Here is a 25,767-nt window from a genome sequence, read left to right as displayed (position 1 = left end):
GTATACCTGAACAACACTGCGGACAAATTGGACCTAACAAACATACAGAGAACTCTCCTTCTAGCTACAACATAATACACGTTTTTCTCAAGTACACAAGGAATTTCTCCAATATAGACCATATGTTAGGCCACAAAACAAGACCTAATAAATATTAAAAGACTGAAATCATACAAAGTGTCTTTTCCAATCATAATGAAATGAAACAAGAAATCAACAGCAGGAGGGAAACTAGAAAATTCATAAATATATAGACATTAAACAACAAACTCTTAAATAACCCATAGGCCAAAGAAGAAATCATAAGGGAAATTGAAAAAATCTTGAGAAAAATGAAAATGAAAACACAACATAAACTTATGTGTTGCAGCAAAAGTAGTACCAAGTAGGAAATTTATAGCTGTAAACATATTAAAGACGAGAGATCTCAAATCAACAGCCTAACTTTACAACTTAAGGAACTAAAACAAGAAGAACAAATTAAATCCAAAGCCAGCAAAAGAAAGGAAATAACAAAGACTAGAGCAGAATAAATAGAGAATAGAAAAACAATAGAGAAAATGAAACCAAGAGTTCTTTTAAAAAAAATCAACAAAATTGATTTATCTTATTTTGACTAAAAAAAAGTAGACAGAAATAACTAAAATCAGAAATGAAAAGGAAGATATTACTACTGACATTACAGAAATAAAAAGAATTTTGAGAGAGTGCTATAAACAACTGTACACCAATGAATTCAATAACCTAGATAAGATGGAAAATTCCAACACACCTACACCCTACCAAGACCGAATGATGAAGAAGCAGAAAATCTGAATAGTCTAGTTAAGGAAATTGAATCAGAAATCACAAGGGTCAACAAACAAAAATCCAGGACCAGATGGCTTCACTGGTAATGAATTCTACTAAATATTTAAAGAAGAATTAGTATCAATCCATCTCAAACATTTCCAAAATTTTGAAGAGGAGGAACACTTCCTAACTCATTTTATGAGGCCAGCATTATCCTGAACTACATTAAACTAAGAAAACTATCCATCAATATTTCTTAGAAATAAAGGCCTCAACAAAGTACTAGCAAACCATTTCAATAGCATATTTTTTTTAAAGATTTATTTATTTTAGAGAGAGAGAACAGGGGAAGGGACTGAGGAAGAGAGAGAATACTGAAGCAGGCTCCCCATTGAATGCAGAGTGTGAACACATGGTTCCATCCCAGGACCCTAGATCATGACTGGAGCTGAAATCAAGAGTCAGCCACCCAACTGACTGAGCCACCCAGGCACCCCATAAATTCAACAATATATTCAAAAGATTATATACTATGACTAAATGAGACTTAATCTTGAGTGCAAGGATGGCTCAACATACAATAATCAATGTAGCAGACCATATAAACAAAATGAAGGAAAAGGTAAAACAAAACATGATCAACTGATGCAGAAAAGCATCTGACAAAATTCAATACCCTTTTATGATGAAAAACACTAACAAACTAGGGACAGAAAGAAAGTATTTTAACATAATAAAGCTCCTTTATGGAAAACCTACACCAAAAATCATATTTAATGGTGAAAGACTGAGTGCTTTTCTTCTAAGATCAGGAATAAAGCATGTATATCTAGCATGTTAAATAGGAATTTAACATAGTACTGGAAGTCCTAGCCAGAGGAATTAGGCATGAAAAAGAAATAAAGTGAATCCAAATTGGAAGAGAAGAAGTACAATTATCTCTATTTGCAGATGATATAATTTTATATGTAGAAACTCCTAAAGACTACATATACACTCAAAAAAGGTGTTAGAACAATGAATGAAGGGGTGCCTGGGTGCCTCATTCAGTTGAGCATCTGACTCTTGATCTCAGCGCTGGTCTTGATCTCAAGGTGTTGAGTTCAAGCCCCACATTGGACTCCACGCTGGGCAGAGAGCCTACTTAAAACAACAATAGCAACAACAACTATTAAATGAATTCAGCAAGGTAGCAGGATACAAAGTCAAAATGCAAAAATCAGTTGCATATATGTACACAAGCAATGGACAGTCTGAATAAACAAAGCAGTTCAAAAATGGTCAAAGGATTTTTATAGATATCTCCCCAAAGACAGGATGCAGATGTCCAGTAAATACATGCAAAGATGCTCAACAGCACTAATCATTAGGGAAAGACAAGTCAAAACCACAATGAGCTACTTCACATGACACCCATTAGAATGGCTATTAAAAACAAATTAAAAAAACCTAGAAGACATCAAGTGTTAGGATGTGGAGAAATTGGAAGCCTGTGCATTGGTGGTGGGACTATAGATGTAAAGTGGTACAAATACTATGTAAAACAGTTTATCAGTTCCTCAAAAACTTAAACATAGAATTATTGTAAGATTCTAGACTTCTAGATTCTAGAATTATCATAGATCCAGCAATTCCAGTTCTGTGTATATTCCCAAAAGAATTAAAAGTACAGACTCAGATATTTGTGTACTCATGTTCATGGCAACATCATTCAAAATAGCCAGAAGGTGAAGCAATCCAAGTGTCCATCATTGCATGAATGGATAAACACAATGTGGTATATACACCATAGGATATTATTCAGCCTTAAAAAGGAAGGAAATTCTGATGCATGCTGTAACATGGATGAACTTTGAAGACATTTTACTAAATGAAATAAGCCAGACACAAAAGAACAAATAGTATATGACTCCACTTAGATGAGACAGTTAGAGTAGCCAAATCTGTGGAGACAGAAATTAGAATAGTGTTAGACAGGGGCTGGAGGCAGGAGGGAATAGGAACTATTTAATGGGTACAGAGTTTCAGATTAAGAAGATGAAAAATGTTCCTGAGTGGGAGAGTAGAAATGGTTGCACAAAAATGAGAATATACTTAACACTACTGAATTGTACACCTAAAAATGGTTACCTGGTAAATTTTGTGTTATGTGTACTTTATCACAACTAAAAATAAAAATTGTTAAAATGATAAATTTTATGTCATGTATATTTTACCACAATTAAAATATATATAAAAACTTCTGGAAGAACTCTAAAAAGAGAAATTCAGTATGATGTTAATAAATATGGGAAGAAAGAGTGAGCAAGTAATTTTTAAAATTCATTATTGCCTAAAAAAATAAATTTTTTCTTAGAACAAAAAATAAAGAATGAAAAGGGGGGGCACCTGGTGGCTCAGTCGTTGGGCGTCTGCCTTCGGCTCGGGTCGTGATCCCAGGGTCCTCGGATGAAGCCCCATATCCGGCTCCCTGCTCAGTGGGAAGCCTGCTTCTCCCTTTCTCTCTGCAGCTCCCCCTGCTTGTGTTCCCTCTCTTGCTATGTCTCTCTGTGTCAAATAAATAAAAATCTTAAAAAAAAAAAAAAAAAAAAGAATGAAAAGGAAAAAATGGGAAAAAACACATAACAGTCCAAAACTGAATTTCTAGATAGTATAAACTAAAACATTTCAGAGAGGGGCTGGAAAGAGATGAGAGAACAGTAAATGATTTGTAGTGTTTGAGGAAAGGTATAGATACTGATAAACTTAGGAAATAGAAAAATTAGAAAAAGTATAATAGGTCTTACTAAGTTAGGGATAACACATTAGAATAATAAAGTTAGAATGTCAATCTCAAACCAGGAAAAGAAATTTTTATCTGTTCAGAAGAAGGAAAGAATACAAAGAGGAAGTATGAAATGCAGAAATAAATCCTGGTATAACAGTAATTACAGGAAATGTAAAAGATGGATTACAAAACAAAATGCTGGATTACAAAACAAAATACTGGATTACAAAACAAAATGCTAAATGTAAAAATAAGAGACATCTAAAACAAAAAGATACAGAAAGGTGGAATTGAAAAAATATACTAGTAGGGAATATACTGGTGGGAAAATATACTAGTAGGGAAATATAAAAAATGATCATAAAAAGGACTAAACTACCAATCTTATCTATCAGAAGAGAATTCAAGGCAAAATATTATAAAAGGCAAAGAGCAACATTATATAGATAGATGACAGATAGATATACAAATCAATAAAGTAAAGCAAATCAGGATGTTTAGCGAAGATGCTGGGCACAAGCTCAATTTTTAAAAGTCAGTAGCATTTCTCTGTACCAGCAATGAGTATCTAGAAAACATAATAGAAACTATGCTAGTGTCTGGTAATAAACTTTTAAAATAATATGCAAGCTCTCTATGGCGAAGTTTTCAAGCCCAATGATAAGATACAAAGGTAGAAATAAATGGAGAAATAGTGATAAGATCACTTGACATTCAAAAATACTTGATTATATTGAATACATGTATTCATGAATATATGTGTTCATGGGATCATTTTAAGGAATATTCAACTTGTAGCAGCAAGTGAGGCTGTAGGCAGTCTAGTGTACTTAAAATCATTTTCTTCTAGTCTAGATTTTTAAGTATTGATCAAGGAATTTGTCCTTAGACTCTTTGTATTTGCCCTTCCTTCAGCTTGACTATTCTTCCCCTAGATAGTCTCAGGGCTCACAGTCCAAGTTTATTCTGATTTCTGTTGAAATGCCACATTGTCAGATGCTTCACTGAATCCATCTGTTTAAAAAGAACACTCCCATCACTCATCCAGGGTAGGGACCATGGATCCTTAAGTGACTTTGGCAGGGTCACTTTCTTGGCTTTCTTGGCTTTTTACCAGGGGTTGGATACCAGATCCAGACCATTGACATCTAATCAGTAATGAAAGGAAGAGGAGGTATGGGTGGGACTTTACAGCACCTATCTTTACCTGATATTACATTTTATGTTTTATGTGTTCATTGTCTATCTCCTTTAAGCACCATGAGGGCAGTGACTTCTTGCTATTGATGCTCCCTGTTATGGGCACAGCACATACAACACTCTTGGACATAGTAGGCACTCAATAAATATTTGTTGAATGAATCACTTGAATATGTACAAGAATAATTTATTTCTAGTGGGCAAATGTATTCAAGAAGAACATCAATTAAAATTGATTTTTGGCAAATTAGTAAATTAACTTTTAATAAACTGATTTTTAAAATACTGCCCTCCTCTATCATCAGATCATATACCTCAAGGTCATATTAGCTGTCTATTTAATTTTCAACTTAAATGACTAATTGAACAGATAAAAAATATCTCCTTTTCTGTTTATAAGTCTTTTCTACACTATATATAATGATTTTTGGATGCAAGATGCTGCATGGTAATTCATACTGTACAATTAACTATGTCTTTTTATAACTGAATTTATGCCCTCTGGACCAGCAACATATATATTTATCTATAAAAGGCTAATTTCCTCTCAGTATCTCGTTAAAAGGAAATTTTGAAAAGACTGAAATGTGGCCCTAAAAGAGGTATTGTGCATAAAAAGTCACTCAGTCATAAATAAAAATTCTGCTTTCATCTTATTTGAGAAGAGCTTAAAGAACTAACATCAATTGTAATAGATTCATAATTGGTTTAATGTGCAGTCACTCTGAAACCTTCCAGACATAAGTTTTCCAGGTACTTGGATTAATTAAAATGTCACAGTTCTTTAGAGACTTCATGTTAGTCATTACATGTTATAGATGTACCATATAGCTTTCCCTCACACTTAGTTGGAACACTAAACAGTTATTTTTATAAATTGCATTTTTTCATATATTCACATTATGTATTATTACTCCAGAAGCAGATAACCTGCAGTCTAGATAATTCTGGGACTTACTGCCTATCAGGACAGAAAAGTTTATTTAATTAAAAGTCACAGATTATTGAGAAAAAAAGATCGCACACTGACAGAAAAAGACTAATTTTTAGTATAATACACCAATGAAATGTTTGGATGACTTACAAGAATGCAAAGGACTTGAATATGAATGACATGATTCAACTGGCAAATGTGTGGTATATATTTTGCTAAGAAATTATAAGTGATAGGAAAGAGGTCTTACTTAATGCCACTTATAGTTATATTTTATGAAATCAGATAGCCTTTAGTCTATTGAGTAAAGCCAAGTCCTATCTATGTACAAACAATGATTTAAAAAAAAAAAAAAGCCAATCTGAGTGGCTGTAACTTGGATAAAATGTTTAAAATGGATCTAAAGACTCACAATTCACCAGAAATACACAGGAGAGGTAAACAAGTTTAACACTAAGAAGAAATAATCAAACAGATCTGGAATGTAGAGCATTGCACAAAACAACTGGCCTGGACACTTTACAAGTTCAATGCCAAAGAAAAGAAAACGTGTGTTGAGGAGTGGGGAGTACTGGGGAAAGCTCTGTTCTAAATTAAAAGAGATTAAAGAGACACCAAAAAAACCAGCTATACAATATATTACATAAAATATATTTGGGCAAGAAATGAAGAAATTGGCACATGGTCTGGGTATTGGATAATACTATACAATTACTGTTAATTTTTTTGAGTTGTGTTAATGATATGATCATGCAGTAGAATGCCATTTTTTAAGAGACACAGCTGAAATATTTAGGGAAGAGTATTGTGAAGTCTGCAACTTATTTTGAAATGGATTCAACAAACATACACACAATATGCACACAAGCCTCTATGGCAAAATGTTAACAACTGTTGAATCTAGATGGTAGGTATATGAGCGATATGAGTGTTTGTTGTAATTTTCATTCAAACTTTCTATATGCTTAAAAATATTCATAATAAAAAGTTAAAAAAAAACAAAGATTATTTAAGCATTTATAATAGAAGTTCCTTTTGGAATTTTTTAAAAAGGATCTAAAGGAATTCTCTATGAAATATAGAAAGCTAAGCTCAAGAGTGAACAAGCACTCTTTACAAGGAATGCAATTGGTTTGTTACTAAATAAAATGCCAAGAAAATAATGGTAATCATCCTTAAGACATAGGCAGTTGGCCTTACAATATCAATTATCTGTTTCTAAGTATTATGTATGTTCTCAGGATAAAGAAATATGCCACTGGCTTAGAGCACTACATAACTTTAAGCTCAGAGAAGTCAGCATATTAATTATCTTTGCTATGATAGATATCCAAACTTTACAGAAATTTTATATAAGAGTCAGATGAAATTCTTAGTATAAAATCTAACAATCTTTGTAAGCAAAACAACTAGGTGAATATTTTACTATTTAGCTAACATAGCACATGAATGAGTGAGTTTACCAGAGTAAGCGTGGTTCTCGCTGAAATTGTGTCTTGGCATCTCTGAATTACTGGATTAAGTGGAAAGGACTTCCCCAGAGGATGCTTTTTTTTTTTTTTTTTTTTTACAGCCCAGGCTGGAGAAACAAACTGAGTAGCAAACCAGTCTACCTGTTAAATATAAAAGTGAAACATTAAGCTAAAGAAATATCTGTTAGTGTTATACAATGGTGATAAAAATTACTCCCTTAATATCTGGCATTGACATTGAGACAATACTAAGCAGTGGGATCGGGGGCAAGTTATTTATTAATTTAGGGGCTGTTGACAAAATGTAATAATAATTATATAATTTAAAATAAAGTTCATGCACAAACTACATCATACATTGTGATCTAAATTAGCATGAAAGATCTATCATTAAATAATTGATGCCACATAATTTTAATTGTCCTTGCTATTCACTCTGCAATTAATACTCAATTACTCCTTTTTTTTCTGTTCATCTTATTCTACTACCCTGCATACCTTTCTGTTTTCTTTGATTTTTCTCTTCACTTTAAATATGTTTGGAAAATCTATCATGATATCCTGTTGTTTCCAACAAGCTGAGTACATTGATAAGTACTGAGTCATGGTCCCTTCTTTATTTTCTCAAACCCAGTCTACCCCCTACAGTGTCCCTGCCAACCCTTCTCAAGTGCCTTGATAACCCAAGTATGCTTTTTAAACCCACCATGAATAATAAAGAAGGTTTTCAGGAATGTTAGAAAGAGAGGACCTGCCTCTCACGGCAACCTAATATTAAATACTAGCTTTCTAGTTACCTTAAACTGAATGTAGATTTCCGCCTTGCATGCAGAAGCCCACTTTTCAGTCAGCTGCATTCAGAGACTGCTGGTGCCTGTTTCTTAGGAGGAATGTTCTTATTTTTCTAAAAATCTGAAGCACAAGAAAAAAGTATTATTCTTGGGTTCCAAGTAAAGAACTCTTTAAAAAGAGCTCTACAGCAGCAGAAAGGCAGCAATAAGCACTTTGCATTAATATAACATTCTCATCTCTTGAAAAGAAAGTTTCCTAATATAGAAGTGGTTATTTGTTAAAATTGAGGTAAAGGCCACCTGAAGGGAAACTTCTACACAGCGACTCATTTCTTCTACTGGACGATGTCAAAAGTAGAAGCTGGTTTAGTCATCATGAGATTGCTTATCACCAAGGAACATGTCAACTGAGTCATTTAAGGAACATCTAAAATGGATTTTTAAGAAGTTGAGAAGTTTTCTTTTCCTGATCAGTAGAGCAGAGAGGGGTATAAATAAGTATTCAATGACTTTCTGGTAAATGTCCTTTCCCACAGACTCAGGACAGCTGAAGAAGCCCACAAAGGAATGTATCAGGGAGAAAAATATAGTGCCAATATAAAAGAGAATCATTTATTTCCTTGTTTCTACAAGACTGTCTTCTGTCTGCAGATTCTAATAATCCAGAAAATAGAGGAGATTATGCCAAAGATTAAAGTCAAACTTGAAGAATTGCCCTTATGTATCCAATTATGGTTTTACATATCTTCTATCCTGATTTGCTAGAAGTTTAGACCCAATTCTTTTGCAAAACTATGAAATAGGGGCAGTTTGTAACAACTTTGCCTCCTTCCTTCCTTGTGGTTGCTCTTGTCATTCCTTTCCCTCCCTGGCTGATGTCCCTTTGGGTTATATCCCCTCTGTGCATCCCCAGAATCTTCTCTGATTCCTTCACAATTTCTCTGCTGTCTCAAGGATGCACTTAATGTCTGGCTTGATAATCTGCCCAGCAGAGGATTTGAAACCCTCTATTTTTCTTTCATGAAGCAGTTGCTTAGGGAGTACTGGAATTTTGGTTTAAAAAAAAATTAAAGCATATCTTTCCAGTGAATTCTATTTTGTGATGTGGTTGTTGACTTTCATTATAAAATTAGACATATATTATCCTGAAAGTAATTTTAGTGTCTAGATAAGGCTTACTGCAGCAGCTGTTAAAATCATATATTTAAATGAACTCTTATGGGTAAAAATATGAATGATTCTAAAAAATATTAATAATTTCCAAAACATTAAGAAAATACTAGATAGTGATAACTGAAAATAAGATGTCTTAAGCCCAATTTTTGTAAAGTACCTGAACTTTGGTACTTTCTACACATTGTTCACATAATTGTGGCAATTCTGTATCTTTACTTTTTAAACTATAGCAATTTAGTTCACTTTCCCTCAACTCGAAATGATCTTGAACTTAAATTTATTTTTTGTATGAAAATGTGCAACTTTATGAACACACTGAGATTTTCCCTTCCTTATAACTGGAGCCCTGCCCCAAAAATCTGAACAGACTCCTCCTATTTTAGAATAGAGAGAGGTTGGGTTTGACCTCTTCATGGGGCCTCTGGCTGTCCAGAGGAAAGACCTCCAGAGATAGATCTCCTATTCCCCACAGGCCCACCTGTGAAGAAGAATACTCCTTTTCAGGTCACCTTGGTGCAAGAGGCATTTGGAATTATGATAATTGCATTCTGACTCAAATCTGAAGCTGCTTTATTTTCATTCTCATAAGCAGACCAAAAAATATCATCTTTCTCCTGTTGTCTCCTGATACTCTCTCAGGACCCTGACATAAGATGATGACCTCCAGATGTCATCATAAAATACCCTAAATTCAGGGTGGGCCATTCCTTTGCAACATAATTCCAAGGCCACACCATCATCTTGCTAAAAATAGATCATAGTGGTAATCACAAATCCTTGTCTGGGAACTCAAGATTCTCATATTCCTGCTAGATATTTGGGGCAGTTGTTGGAAGGCACTCATTCCATTCCGGACATTTCCAGGTAGAGAACATCTGTTCATGTTGCATAGTGCTCCCTGACTTTCTCCTTTGGAAGGTAGTACTTATCTGAGTAGGGAGCTTGGGATAATGAAATGAACACTTACAGCTTAGTCCTCCCTCCTTTATTACTGGAGTCTGTTTGCATGCAGAAGTCATGTGCTTTAGGCTGTTCTTGACCAGGAGGTAACTATGAGCTATTGTGGGGGACCAAGGGACTGTGGTTTTCCAGTGGATGAGTAAACCTGTCTCATCCTGAAGTTAAGTATCAGGAATCTCATTCTTCCATTGTTTGTACACCTTCTCCCCATGCTCTATTAAAAATGAAGCTGACATTTTCCTTGTCATCTGTCTGGTTCCACTTTCTATCTCAAATGGCTCAGAACTGTAGTGGAAGACAAGGGTGTTAATGCATTGGTCTCTTTGTGTGTCAGCAGTCTCCAGGAGAAGTAGACTCCACAAACTGGTTCTCTTGGCTTCTACAAAGTTGCCTCCATTTTCCCCTTCCACCTCAGTGCTAAAATCTCCAGTCGCAGAAAATATAAAAAACAGTTGAGATGCCCCAATGGTACAACAGCTATAATGGAAGGTACTGCTCCTGCTGTTGATGTGGGAACCAAAGCTGTGGAGGATATTCCTTTCCACACAAATGATCCTCTTCTCCATCGCTGCTGGTGGTACTACACCTTGTTATTACCAAAGCTGCCACCACCTTCAGCTCTCAATGTCCCACACAATTTCAACTGATGAGCTCCATATATCCTTCATCCTGGGACCCAAGCATGAAGACATGGGGACTAACCTGAAGGACAATCTGAAGGAAAGATTCATTGCTGTATAGCAGAGTGCACAAATCTTTTTTTTTTTTTATTTTTTTTTTTATTTATTTGACAGAAACACAGAGAGGGAACACAGGAAGTGGGAGTGGGAGAGAGAGACGAAGGCTTCCTGCTGAACAGGGAACCCAATGCGGGGCTTAATCCCAGGACCCTGGGGTCATGACCTGAGCTGAAGGCAGATGCTTAAAGACTGAGCTACTCACGCACCCCACAAAGTGCAAAGATCTAAAATATAGAATATTTTCAGTACTCAGAAGATTCTTTCATGCTTCCTCCTAGTTCAAGATACACCCCCACCGAAAGATAGTCATGATCCTAATTCCTATCACCTTAGAAATGACTTGATGTAAATAGAACAATAAAATGTGTACTCTCTCCTGCCTATTATGTGAGACATAAAATGCAAATTGTCCACCTTGTTGTTCTTTTTCATTGCCCTATATAGTGTTCTAGTGTATGAAAATGGCATCATTCATATTTCCATTCTGCTGCTTTGATTGTTGCAAAATAGGTCTTTTGATGAACAAAGCACTTTGTTTTGTTTTATTGGATTTTTTTTTTATAGAGCAGTTTTAGGTTCACAGCAAAACTGGACAGAAGGTATAGAGATTTCCCATATATACCCTGCCCCCACATGTGTTCAGCCATTCCACTATCAACGTCCCCCACTAGGGTGGTAGTTTGTTATAATCAATGAACCTACATTGATACATAATCATCCTAAGTCCATAGTTTATATTAGCTTTTTGTCCTGGTGTTTTACATTCTATGGGTTTTAACAAGTGTATAGTGACATGTATCCACAATCATAATATCATACAGAATATTTTCCCTACTCTAAAATTCCTCTGTGCTCTGCTTATTCATCTCCTCCTCCCCCACTAATCCCGGGCAACCACTGGTTCTTACTATCTCCTTACTTTTGTTTTTTCTAGAATGTCATATGGTTGGAACCATATAGAACCATATAGAACCATTTCAGATTACCTTCTTTTACATAGTAATATGCATGTGAATTTTGTCCATGTTTTCTTATGAATTGATAACTAACTTAGAACTTTTCAGGACTGAATATTATCCCATTGTCGGAATATTCCACTTTATTTCCCCAGTCACCTACTGAAGGACGTCTTGCTTACTTCTAACTTTTGGCATTTATGAATAAGGCTGCTATACACATTTATGTGCAGTTGTTTGTGAGAACAGGGTTTTCAACTCATTTGGGTACATTCTATAAAGCACAATAGCTGGATTGTATGGTGAGAGTATGTTTAGTTTTGTAAGAAACTGTCAACCGTCTTCCAAAATGGTTGTACAATTTTGCATTCCCACAGCAATGAATGAGGTCTTCTGCTGCTCCTCATCAACATTTGGTGGTGTTAGTGTTCTGGATTTTGGCCATTCTAATATGTGTGTAGTGGTAACTTGTTATTTTTAATTTGCATTTTTCTAATGATATATGTTTTAGACCATCTTCTACATCTTCTATATGCTCATTTACCATCTATAGGTCTTCCTTGGTAAAGTGTCAGAGTCTACGGCCTATTTTTAAATCAGGTTGTTTGTTTTCTTATTGTTGATTTTTGAGAATTCTTTGTATATTTACCAGATGAGTCTTTTACAAATACGTTTTCACAGTCTGTTGCTTATCTCTTCACTCTCTTAAGAGTGTCTTTTACAGAACAGAAGTTTTTAATTTAATTTAATTTAATTTTTTTTTTTTTTTTTTTTTTTTTTAGAGAGAGAGCACTCATGTTGTTGGCAGGGGAGAAGGATGGGGAGAGAGAGAATCTTTTTTTTTTTTTTTCCGAAGATTTTATTTATTTATTTGACTGAGAGAGAGATCACAAGTAGGCAGAGAGGCAGGCAGAGAGAGAGAGAAGGAAGCAGACTCCCTGCTGAGCAGAGAGCCCAATGTGGGGCTCGATCCCAGGACCCTGAGATCATGACCTGAGCCGAAGGCAGCGGCTTAATCCACTGAGCCACCCAGGCGCCCGAGAGAGAGAATCTTAAGCAGGCTCCACGCATGGAGTCTGACATCTCACAACCCTGTGATCATGACCTGAGCTAAAATCAAGAGTTGGGTGCTTAACCAGGAGCCCCTGACATTTTTAATTTTAATACAGTTTCCTAACAAATACTCTTAAAATATTTTTACCAAACTGATCTTAAACTTGTTTATGGTAAGCAGTGTTCATCTCAAGTTTTATTTTAGGGAGTTCTGTTTCTTTCACAGATTGTGCCTTGTATCTAAAAAGTCATCATCATACCAAAGGTCACTTACATTTTCTCATATGTTATTTTCTAGGATTGCATAGTTTTTCATTTTAAATTTAGTTCTATGATCCCGTTTTTAATTTTTGTGAAGGGCAAAGTCTGTGTCTAGATTTTTCTTCATGTGGATGTCCATTTGTTCTAGTTATCTAGATATTCCATTTGTTGAAAAGACTATCTTTTTCTCCATTGTATTGCCTTTGCTCCTTTGTCAAAGGTCAGTTTTTTATATTTGTGTGGAACTATTTCTGAGGTTTCTATTCTGTTCTATTGATCTGTTTGTCAATTCTATCTGTCTACTCACCAGTATCACACTTGATTACTAGAGCTTTACAGGAGGTCCTGAAGTCTAGTAGTGTCAGTTCTGTGACTTTATTCCTCTCTTTCAACATCATGTTGGTTATTCTGCATGTTTTGACCTTAATAAACACTTTAGAGTCAGTTTGTTGATATCCATGAAATAATTTGCTAGAATCTTGACTATGGTTGTGTTGACTCTATTAGACTGCATTGGGAAGAACTGGCATCTTGATGACATTAAATTTTCCTATCTATGAACATGTGAACATGAAAAATATCTGTTTAGTTCTTGTTTGATTTCTTTCATCAGAGTTTTATAGTTCTCCTCATATAGATCTTGTACATATATATTAGACTGGTACTTAAGTATTTCATTTGGAGGGTTCTAATGTTAATGGTATTATTTTTAATTTCAAATTCTATTTGTTCATGGTGGTATATAGGAAAGTGATCAACTTTTGTGTGTCAACATTGTATCCTCCCACCTTGTTACAATTACTTATTAGTTTCAGGAGTGCTTTTGTCAGTTCTTTCAGATTTTCTTCATAGACCATCATGTCTACAAAAAAGACAGTTTTATTTTTCCTTCCCAATCTGTATAACTGGTATTTCCTTTTCTTTTCTTATCACATTAGTTGATACTTCAAGTACAGTGTTATAAAGGAGTTTGAGAGGCGACATTCTTGCCTTGGTCTTGTTCTTAGCAGGAGTTTCTAGTTTTTCACCATTCAGTATGATGTTAGCAGTGTGTTTTTTGTAGGTATTCCTTACCAAGTTGGGGAAGATTCACTCTATTCCTAGTTTGCTGAGAGTTTTTATCATAAACTGGTGTTGGATTTTGTCAAATGCTTTTTCTGAATCTACTGATATGATCATGTAATTTTTCTTTTTAGCCTGGTGATGTGATGAATTACTTTAATGAGATTTTAAATGTTGAAACAGCCTTGCATATGTGGGATAAATACCACGTAGTTGTGGTATATAATTTTTTTTATATATTGTTGGATTCAATTTGCTAATAATTTCTTGAGACTGTTTGCATCTATGTTTATGAGGGTTATTGGTCTATAGTTTCATTATAATGCCTTTGTCTGCTTTGGGTGTTAGTGTAATGCTAGCCTCATAGAATAATTTAGGAAGTGTTACTTTTGCTTTTACATTCTGGAAAAGATTATACAGAATTGGTATAATTCCTCTTTACATGTTTAGTAGAATTCACCAGTGAATGCTTCCAGGCCTGATGCTTTCTGTTTTAGAAGGTTATTAATTCTTGATTTAATTTATTTCATATATGTAGGCCTATTCAGATAGTCTATTTTTTATTGTGTATATTTGACAAATTGTGTCTTTAAAGGAACTGGCTCATTAAATCTAGGTAATCATATTTGATTGCATACAGTTGTTCATAAATATTTCTTCATTATTTTTTAATTTCCATGGGATCAGCAGTGATGTCCCCTATTTCTGATATTAGTGATTTATATCTTCTCTCTTGTTTTCTTAGCACAACTGGAGGCTTATCAATTTCACTGATCTTTTCAAAGAATCAGTTTTTGGTTTCATTGATCTTCTGTATTGTTTTCCTATTTAAATGTCATTGATTTCTGCTTTAATTTTTATTATTTCTTTTCTTCTGCTTACTTTAGATTTAATTTGCTCTTTCATTCTAGTTTCCTAAGATGTAAGCATAGATGATTGATTTTGGATCTTTCTTCTTTTTCTAATGTATGCAATTCAATGCTATAAATTTTCCTCTAAGTACTTTTTTTGCTGAATCCCACTAATTTGGTAAGTTCTATTTTCACTTTCATTTAATTAAAATTATTTTTTAAATTCTCTTGAGACTTCTTCTTTGACCTGTGTTTTATTTAAAGGAGTATTGCTTAATCTCCAAGTATTTGGAGATTTTCTAGCTATCTTTCTATTACTGATTTCCAGTTTAATTCTGTGGTCTGAGAGCAGACATTAAATGATCTCTCTTCTTTTAAACTTATTAAGGTGATTTTCATGTCCCATAATGTGGTCTGTCTTAGTGGATGTTCCATCTGAGCTTGTTCTTTTGTTGTTGACAAAGTAGCCTAAAGATGCTAATTATATACATTTGATTGATGGTTCTATTGAATTCAGCTCTGTCTTTCACTGTTTTCTGCCTGCTAGATTTGTCCATTTCTGATAGAGAGTACTGAAATCTCCAAACATAATAATGGATTCACTTATTTCTCCTTGTATATCTACCAGTTTTTGCCTCATGTATTTTGCAACCCTGTTGTTAGGTGCGTACACATTAAGGATCATATGTCTTCTTGGGGAATTGATCCCTTTATTATTATGGAATTATTATTATTATTCCTTTGCTCTGAAATCTGCTCTGTGTGACATTAATATAGCTACTCCTCTTGATTAGTGTTAGGATAGTATATCTTTCTCCATCCATTTACTTTTTATCTATAAATGTCTTTGTATTTAAGGTGGTTTTCTTGTACACAATATTTAGTTGAGTGTTGTTTTTTGATCCATATTACTATTCATAATAGTATATGAATCACTATTTTGTATACCTGAAACTAATATAACACTGTAAAAAATAAAAATAAAGTCATATTTACAAAAAAAATAGTATGTTTAGGATATTGGTTTTAGAGTTATTGACATAGCTGGATTAATATCTACCATATTTGTTACTATTCTCAATTTGTTGCCTTGTTCTTTGTTTCTATTTTTTATCGAGGTATAGTTAACATTTAACATTATATTGGTTTCAGGTGTACACATAATGATTTAATTTGTTTATGTTTGCAAAATGATCACCACAATAAGTCTAGTTAATATCTGTCCCCATAAATAGTTGCATTTTCTTTTCTTGTGATGAGGACTTGTAAGATCTACTATCTTAGCAACTTTCACTTTGTTCCTATCTTTACATTCCATTATTTTTCCACATTCTGTTGTTGTAATTGAGTATTTTACATGGTTTCATTTTCTCTCCTTTCTTAGTGTATTGATTATCCCTCTTTTTAACTTTTTTTTAAATTTTATTTATTTATTTGTTTAGAGAGAGAGAGAGCGCGCAGGCAGACAGAGAGGCAGGCAGAGGCAGAGGGAGAAGCAGGCTCCCTGCTGAGCAAGGAGCCTGATGTGGGACTCGATCCCAGAACACTGGGATCATGACCTGAGCTGAAGGCAGCCGCCCAACCAACTGAGCCACCCAGTCGTCCCCTCTTTTTAACTTTTTTAATTGGTGCTCTAGAGTTTGGAATATATATTTACAACTAATCCAAGTCTACTTTCAAATAACACTATATCACCCAAGGTATAGTGAAAATACATTTTAATATCAAAATAGTAGTAATTCCCTCTCCCACTTCTTATATCATTGCTGTTATTCATTTCACTTATATACACACACATATACATAAAAGCATACATTATTGAATACATTGTTGCTATTACTATTTTGAACAAACTACTATCTGTTAGATCAATAAAAAATCAGAAAATAAGAGATTTTTTTTTTACCTTCACTTATTTCTTCTCCAGTACTTCTCCTTACTTTATGTAGATTCCAATATGTGACATATATTATTCTCCTTCTCTCTAAAGAATTTGTTTTAACATTTCTTGTAAGATCTACTGGTAACATATTTCTTATATGATTTATGTGTGGAAAAGTCTTTATTTTTCTCTCACTTCTGAAAGATAATTTCACAGGATATAGAATTGAGTTGGTGGTTTTTTTCTCTCAACACATAAAATATTTCACTCCACTTTCTTCTTGCTTGCATGGTATCTGATAGGAATAATTAGTTCTCTAGTTAGTTAGTTATCATTACAGTTTTTATCTTTGTTACTTTATAGGTAAGGTGTATTTTTCCTCTAGCTTTTTTCAGAATGTTTTCTTTACCTTTGATTTTCTGAAGTTTGAATGTGATATGCATAGGTGTTGGGTTTTGTGTTTGTTTTCATGTGTGTTTTTTGTTTGTTTGTTTTTGGCATTTATCCTATTTGGTGTTCTCTGGGCTTTCTGTATCTGTATCTGTGGTTTGGTGTCTGATTAATTCTGTTTCTTTCTCTTTTTCTTCTTGTATTCCCGTTGCACATATGTTACATCTTTTTTAGTTGCCCCACAGTTCTTGGATATTCTGATTCTTTTTTTTTTTTTTTCAGTCTCTCCTGTTTCTCAGTTTTGAAAGTTTCTATCAATCTATCCTCAAGCTCAGAGATTCTTTCCTTAGTCATGTCCAGTCTACTAATAAGTCTGTCAAAGGCATTCTTCATTTCTGTTATAGTGATTGTTGTTTTCCTATCTTTAGCATTACGTGTTGGTTTTTAGAATTTTCATCTGTCTGCTCACATCACTCATCTGCTCCTCTATGCTGTTTACTTTTCCAACAGAACACTGCAATACTGTGATACAATAAGAAATACATATTTTATCTTCACATCTTGTTCCTGGTAGAGTTTCTGAAACTTCTAAATTCTAGAATGATAGGGGTGATAGCAACATCTTTTATTATTAATAACAAGCCCCTTTCAACCATACAGGAGTTTAGGGAAATAAGGTAACTCTTGGAAGATGAGGACTGGCTGTCAGAGGAACCCCATGTGATTAGAAGGCTGGAATTTCAACACCCTTCCACTCCCCCTACCCCCACCCTGCCCTGAACTCCAGGGAAGGGAGAGGGGCTGGAGACTCAGTTAATCACCAATGACTAATGACTTAGTCAATCATGCCTACCTAATGGAAACTCCATAAGAATCCTAAATGATGGGATTTGAAGAGCTTCCAGATCAGTAAATGTATCTGCATGCTGGCAGTGTGACACATCCCAAACTCTATTGGCACAGAAACTCCTGTGCTTGGGACCCTTCTGAACATCACTCTATGTACCTCTTCATTTGGCTATTAATTTGTATCCTTCAAAATAAACCATTAAATGTAAGTAAAGTGTTCCCCTGAGTTCTGTGAGCTGTTACAGCAAATAGCCAAACTGAAGGAGAGGGTTGTGGGAACTCCCGATTTGTATGGGAGTCAGACAACCTTGGACCCACTGCTTGCAACTAGCATGTGAAGTGGAGAACAATCTTGTGGGACTGGGTCCTTAACCTATGACGTCTGTGCTAACTCTGGGTAGTCAATGTCAGAATTGAATTCAATTGCAGGATGCCCAGTTGGTGTCCACAGAGAATTGGAGAATTGCTCAGTGTGTAAAATCTACACATGTGGTGTCAGAAATATTGAAAGTAGAGAAATAATTTTCCTTTAAGCCTTTAGCATATTAATCACAATTGTTTTAAATTCACGGTCTGATATTTCCAACATCCCTGACATAGCTGAATCTGGTTCTGTTGCTTGCTCTATTTCTTCAAACTGTTTTTTTTTTTTCCTTTTGGTATGCTTTGTAATTTTTTTCTTGATAGCGGGACATGATGTGTTAGATATAAGGAACCTCAGCAAACAGGGCATTAATGTTGTGGTGTCAAAGGAAGGGAAGCATTCTACCTACCATCTTGTGATTATGTCTGAGTGTTTTAGTGAGCAGTGTCCCTGGGCTGTGAACTTCACAAGTGTTTCTCAGTTCTCCCCCCCAACGCTCCTAAGGCAAGCTGAGATGGCTAGAATGAGTTGGAGTTGCATATTTCTCTTCTTCCAAGTCAGTTAGGCTTTGACAAAACTCAACAGGTTAGGCTCCTGGTAAAACAGTTGCTCTTGAGGTCAGGCTTTTCTAAGAAGAATGGAATGTTCTGGATTATTTCAAAATGGTTTCTTTTCTCCTCTCCCTTGCTGAAAAGCATGAAAGGATTTTTCTCTGATGTTCACCACGAGAATCTGTTAGAGTCCTAGAGCCAAAACTCACAAAAGTATCCCTCCTTCCAGAACTCCCCCTCCCGAGGTTTTAAGTCACACACATGTCCACGCTGAGTTTCCAGCTATTTGTTGGTTACAGTTCGGGTTTTCCTACCTTGGTACTGGTTCCCATAGAGATTTTTGCTCATGGGTTTCAGCTGCAGTAAAAATTGTGACTCTTATTTGCTTGTTTGCCTCTCCAATTTGTGGGGCAGCACTTACCCCTATGATTTCACTTCTCTGACAGATCTAAGAAGAGTTGTTGATTTTTCTGCTTGTTTACCTTGTTAGGATGGAGTGATGACTTCCATGCTTCTTATATTCTAGACTGGAAACTGGGATATGCACTTATTTTTGTCACCCAGGAATGGAATTGTTGTGTCGTGAAACATTTCATGTATGCTGACACTGATGGAGAGTTTTCCAAAGTGGTTGTACCAATATATACTACCTTCAGAGTTCTAGTTGATTCACATGCTCACTAGCTCTTGGAGCTGCTAATCTTTTCATTTTAGCCATTCTGCTGTGTGTGTGATGGTATTACATCATGTCAGATGATCAATGACACTGAGCACATCTTCATTCCATGCTGTATTTATCTTCTATTTAAGTCCCTTCATTTTGGATTTATTAATCTAAAATTCTTCTTTCTTTCTCTCTCTCTCTCTCTCTTTCTGTGTCTTTCTAAATTTTTTACTTAAATTCAATTTAGTTAACATATAGTATATTATTAATGGAGGCAAACCATAAGAGACACTCAACTATATAATTCTTGCTTTCTGAAGACATTTGGCTTATATTTTCCCTCTACTTTATGCCTGTTGCTATTTGCCAGGTCTATCAAGGAAATCCCACTCCAGCTTTCAGGGTACTCAACCCTGTATCCTTCTGCTCCAGCTACCTGGGAAGGTAGTCAAGAAAGAACTAAATGCCAACACTCAACTTCCCTCCAAAGTACCTTGGGTTCCTGTGTGAACAGACCCCTGGGAGCCCAGCAAGGCTTCTTGATTTATTAGTTATGCCCAAGTTGCATAGTGAGTATGGCCCTGTCTCAGGCTGGGACTCTGCTACACTTTAGGTAAGGCAGAGGCACAATTAAAAAGTTTTGAGATATGATCCTGTGGGTTTTCATTGAACAGAAAATACCAGAGATAGGAATTAACTCCTCTTTGACATGGCTATGGGTTTCTTCTAAAAGCCAGTTAGAATTTGCAGTTCACAACAACCTCCAAGACCAAAATTTAACTATTGAGTGGTTATCAGACATCAACCTCTGCTATTGAAACTGGTTATTGTGAAGCCACAGACTTCATGAAGACCTTTTGATAATAGAAGTTGTCTTGCAATTTTGTGCTTATAAAAATATACTTTTGCCTAGGGATGATTTCAGTTTTAGGAAGGTAATAAAAGTTAATTATAGAGAGAATTGGCTTAATTTGAAATGAAGTTCTTTCCAAGTGAAGTACTCATGCATACTGCTGGTCAGTATATTGAACTGAGACCCGCCCCCCTCCCATTCTTTGGGCAAATTAAAACTATGAATTTTCCGCAGTTAATTATGAAAAACTATAAGTCTTATCAAGAACACACAGAGTATATAACAAATAGCTGAAGGGAATATCATGAGTTTTAAACTTAAGTAAGAATATCTTTTTTAAAGCTTTATTCATGATTTAAAGACTGTTTTCAATAGGAAATTGCTCAACTTTTTTCCGTGTAGCATTGAACTGATTCCTAAATAAAAATTAAAGAATTAGTCTCAAACCCATAATAGTTAGTGAATCTTCTGTCTTTTAATAAGTCTGGAATAAATTCCACAAAAATCAATCATTATGCATCTTTGAAATATAGAAAATTATTGTTTTGAAAATTGAAATTAAATCTTAAGGGTTTCAGCAAGTCTTTATTAGCGTGTAAATTGTAACATTGATTTCCCAAAATGAGTTCTAAAACTGTTCCTGGGGATCTTATAAAAATGTAGATTCTGATCCATTAGGTCTGAGAGGGGCCTGAGATTCTGCATTTTCACAAGCTCTCAAGACATGCCGTACTGCTGGTCTACAGATGACACTTTAAGTAGCAGGGGTAGGGGACCCCTGATGAACCCTCATTATTTATGAAAACATCTGGGAAGGTAATATGTTGCAACAGGAAGAGCCATGCCCCAGTATCAAATGACATTAGTGTAAGTTGAAGTCCTGCCACTTGCTTGATGTGCATTCTGGAACAAATTCATGCAATGATTGTGAGCTTTAGTTTTCTTATCTATTATGTGTGTATAATTCCTGTCATACCCAGTTCAAAATATGGTGGGGCCCTTCTAACTTGAAGTCTATGTTCTAAGTAAATGCGTAAGGCAGAAATATATATATATGTATATACGGTGTATACATATGATATATGTGTATATGTTTGGAAGTACCTTTGAATCTCCCATTATGTACATCATTTCAATAGATCCCACACAGGTAGGTAGAGGCTTTGTGGACTCATCTAGACAATGATCTCTTCCTGGACAGTTGGAATCATGATTTGTTGCAACATCTTTCAGTCCCAATGAGGTTCACATTACCTTCTATAACCAAGAAAGGCTGGAGAATACCATAATAGTACAAATCCCCTAAGACTGCCCCATGATCCCCAAAGACACAAGAGTAATTTCAAATTAACTTTCAAATACATTTGTATGAACTGTTGTATCCTTTTTCAGAAAGAATAATCCACAACATTCACTTAAAAACAGAAACTTAAATTGCAACAGATGTTTCCCTTTTTGAAAAGATTCTTGAATTCATTGACAGACCTTTGGCTAAACTGATGAATTAATTTGTTCAGGCCAGATTTCATAAATCCTCTAATAATTCTTCCCTTTACACATGTTGACTTGGTTTTTGAGAACCGCAGCATGTGGTTTTAACGTTTTAACCTTTACTACTTTAATCAACTAACATTTATTGCAGGGTTGGATGATGACCGATCACTGAAAGATACAGTTAACTAAGATATAAAGTCTAATTTGTCAATTAAATAAGTCTGGATATCTAAGTAATAAGTAGAAATCAATCTATCAATCTGTGTCACTGAATTTTAAAATGTTTGGCAGCTTCATGTAACTATTTTTCTTCTAGGATTGTATTGAAGATAAATTTCTAGGGACTGCTACAAAGCGTGGACATGTATATCCTGGGTACATTTATTTTACTTTTTTAAGATTATTTATTTATTTGTTTGTCAGAGAGAAAGAGAGAGAGCACAAGCAGGGAGTGCAGCAACCCAAGGAAGAAGCAGGCTCCCTGCTGAGAAAGAACCTGGGATCATGACCTGAGCCAAAGGCAGACACTTAACCCATTGAGCCACGCAGGCATCCCTCATGGGTACATTTAAATGTGGCTGGTTTAGCTTGGCTATATATAAGCCAACTATACAAAAAAAAAAAAAAATTTTAACTATACTGTAAATAGATTTATTTATAATGTGCTAGTCTCTTTTTTCATTAATACATGAAAACTAAGTACCAGTTTAGCATGGATCAAGCCAAGCTTTAATATAAAATATAGCTAAGCTTTTAAAAATTTTAGTCTTGGGTTGACGATTCACAGACCTGTACCTCTGGGGCTAATAATACATTATATGTTAATAAGAAATAAAAAATTAAAAGAAAATTTTAGTCTCAGGGCACCTGGGTGGCTCAGTGGGTTAAGCCTCTGCCTTCAGCTCAGGTCATGATCTCAGGGTCCTGGGATTGAGCCCTGCATCGGGCTCTCTGCTCAGCAGGGAGCCTGCTTCCCTCTCTCTCTCTGCCTGCCTCTCTGCCTACTTGTGATCTCTGTCTGTCAAATAAATAAATAAAATCTTTTAAAAAATTTTTTAGTCTCATTAACTCTTTACACTAAAACTTTAGATGAACATTGCTTAGCATAAACAAGTTTAAGATCAAGTTTAGAAAAAATCTTTTTAGGAGTATCTGTTAGAAAACTATTTTTAGAGGCCAATTAATCAAATGTCATGGGTCTTTTCTTATGGTTAATTCTAGCAGAGCAATGAGAATAATTGAGTGGATCACTTACTGGTTATAACAATATGGATGTTGTTAATATGTTAACAACAAATTTAACAAACGTTAAATTGGAAACATTTTCTTTTTTGATATGAGTACTCTCAATGTCTAGGATGATTATAGTTAGATGATTATAGTGAGACTATTCAAATTTCAAGATAAAATGCCTTCTATGCATTGGTAAAGCCAAGTTATGACTTGCAAATCTTATGTTGGTTAAGTCTAAGATAAAGGATAAAACCCATTTAGCAAAGTGGTTCTCAAATTTCAGTGTACATTAGAGTTACCTGGAGGTTTAGTCAAAACACAGGTTGTTAACAGGGTGCAAAGATCCTTCAATGGGAAAAGGACAATCTTTTCAATAAATGGTACTGGCAAAACTGAACATCCACATGCAAAAGAATGAAGCTAGGTCCTTGTACCATGTACAAAAATTACCTCAAATGGATCAAAGACCTAAGAACTAAAATTAAAATATAAGAGACGAAACTATAAACCTCTTAGGAAAAAATAGGGAAAATATTTCATGACATTGGATTTGGCAATGATTTCTTAAACAGGAAACAAAAAAATAGATAAATTGAACATCACAAACATAAAAATCTTTTGTGCATCAAAGAACATTTTCAAGAGATTAACAAAACAACCCAAAGAATGGGAGAAAATATTTACCAATAATATATCTGATAAGGGATTAATATCCGCAATACATGGAGAAATCCCAAAACTCAACAGTAAAAGATTAACAACCCAATTCAAAAATGAGCAAAAGATTTGAATAGACATTTCTCCAAAGAAGATATATAAATGGTTGATAAGCACATGAAAAGATGTTTACCATCATTTGTCATTAGGGAAATGTCAATTAAAACCTCAGTGAGATACCAATTTGTACGCATTAGGATGCCTATTATCTCTATCTATATCTATATCTATCTATCTATCTATCTATCTATCTATCTCTCTCTCTATATATATAGGAGCGCCTGGGTGGCTCAGTGGGTTAAGCCTCTGCCTTCGGCTCAGATCATGATCTCAGGGTCCTAGGATCAAGCCCTGCACCAGGCTCTCTGCTCAGCAGGGAGCCTGCTTCCCCCTCTCTCTCTGGCTGCCTCTCTGCCTACTTGTGATCTCTCTCTCACTGTCAAATAAATAAATTTAATTTAATTTAAAATATATATATATATATATATATATAAACAGCAAGTGTTAGCAATGATGTGGAGAAATTAGAACCTTGTATGTTGCTGGTAAAAATGCAAAATAGTGCAACCACTATGGAAAACAGTTTGGCAGTTCCTTAGAGAGTTAACATAGAATTACCAAATGATCCAGTAAGTCCACTTCTTAGTGCATACTCACAGGAATTAAAAGGACTTAAGGTGCCTGTGTGGCTCAGTCAGTTAAGCATCTGGCTCTTGATTTTAGCTCTGATCATGATCTCAGGGTCATGGGATCAAGCCCCAAGTCAGGCTCCATAGAGCCTGCTTGAGATTCTTTCTCTCCTTCTGCCTCTGCCCCTCCCTTGACTCTCTCTCACACAGGATCGATCTCTCTCTCTCTCTCTCAGAATAAATAAGTAAAATCTAAAAATAAATAAAAGCAAGGACTCAAAGGTATGCTGTACACCAATGTTTATAGCAGTATTACCCATAAAAGCTAAAAGTTTGAAACAACTCAGATATTCATCAATAGAGCAAAAACTAAACAAAATGTGGTCTATACATGCAATGGAATATTATCCAGCTGTAAAAAATAAAAAACCAATGAAATTCAGGTACATGCTATAACATTGATGAACCTTAAAAGCATTATGCTAAGGGAAATAAGCCAGATACAGAAAGAAAAATGTCATATGATTGCATTATATGAGGTATAAAGAATAGGCAAATACAGAGAGATAGAAAGTAGAAGTAACCAGGGACTAGAAATGGGTGGGAGTAATGGGGAGTTACTATTTAACGGTTACAGAGTTCCTGTTTAGGACGATGAAAAGGTTCTGGAAATGGATCATGGTAATAGCTACACTACAGTAACACTGCATTTAATGCTACTGAATTGTATACTATACAAATTGTTAAGGGGTATATTTATATTATGCATATTTTGTGACAATAAAAACAACAACCACTCATGGGTTCCTAGGCTCTATCCCCAGAGGATTTGACTAGATCTGGGTGAGAGTCAGAGAACTTTCATTTCTAACAAACTCCCAGGTGATGTTCATGCTGCTGGCTTAGAAACCACACTGAAGTAAACTTCCTTTAAAGATGAATTCTTCTCACCCAACAAGAAAAGGTATTCAAAGGAGGATTTAAAAATATATATTCCAGGGGCACCTGGGTGGCTCAGAGGGTTAAACCTTTGCCTTCAGCTCAGGTCATGATCTCAGGGTCTTGGGATCGAGCCCCACGTTGGGTTCTTTGCTCAGCGGGGAGCCTGCTCCCCCATTTCTATCTG

The sequence above is a fragment of the Enhydra lutris genome, unplaced genomic scaffold, assembly GCF_002288905.1.
Source record: "Enhydra lutris kenyoni isolate GAN:26980312 unplaced genomic scaffold, ASM228890v2 scaffoldscaffold95, whole genome shotgun sequence".
NCBI lineage: Eukaryota > Metazoa > Chordata > Mammalia > Carnivora > Mustelidae > Enhydra > Enhydra lutris.
Note: the sequence above shows the minus strand (reverse complement) of the source record.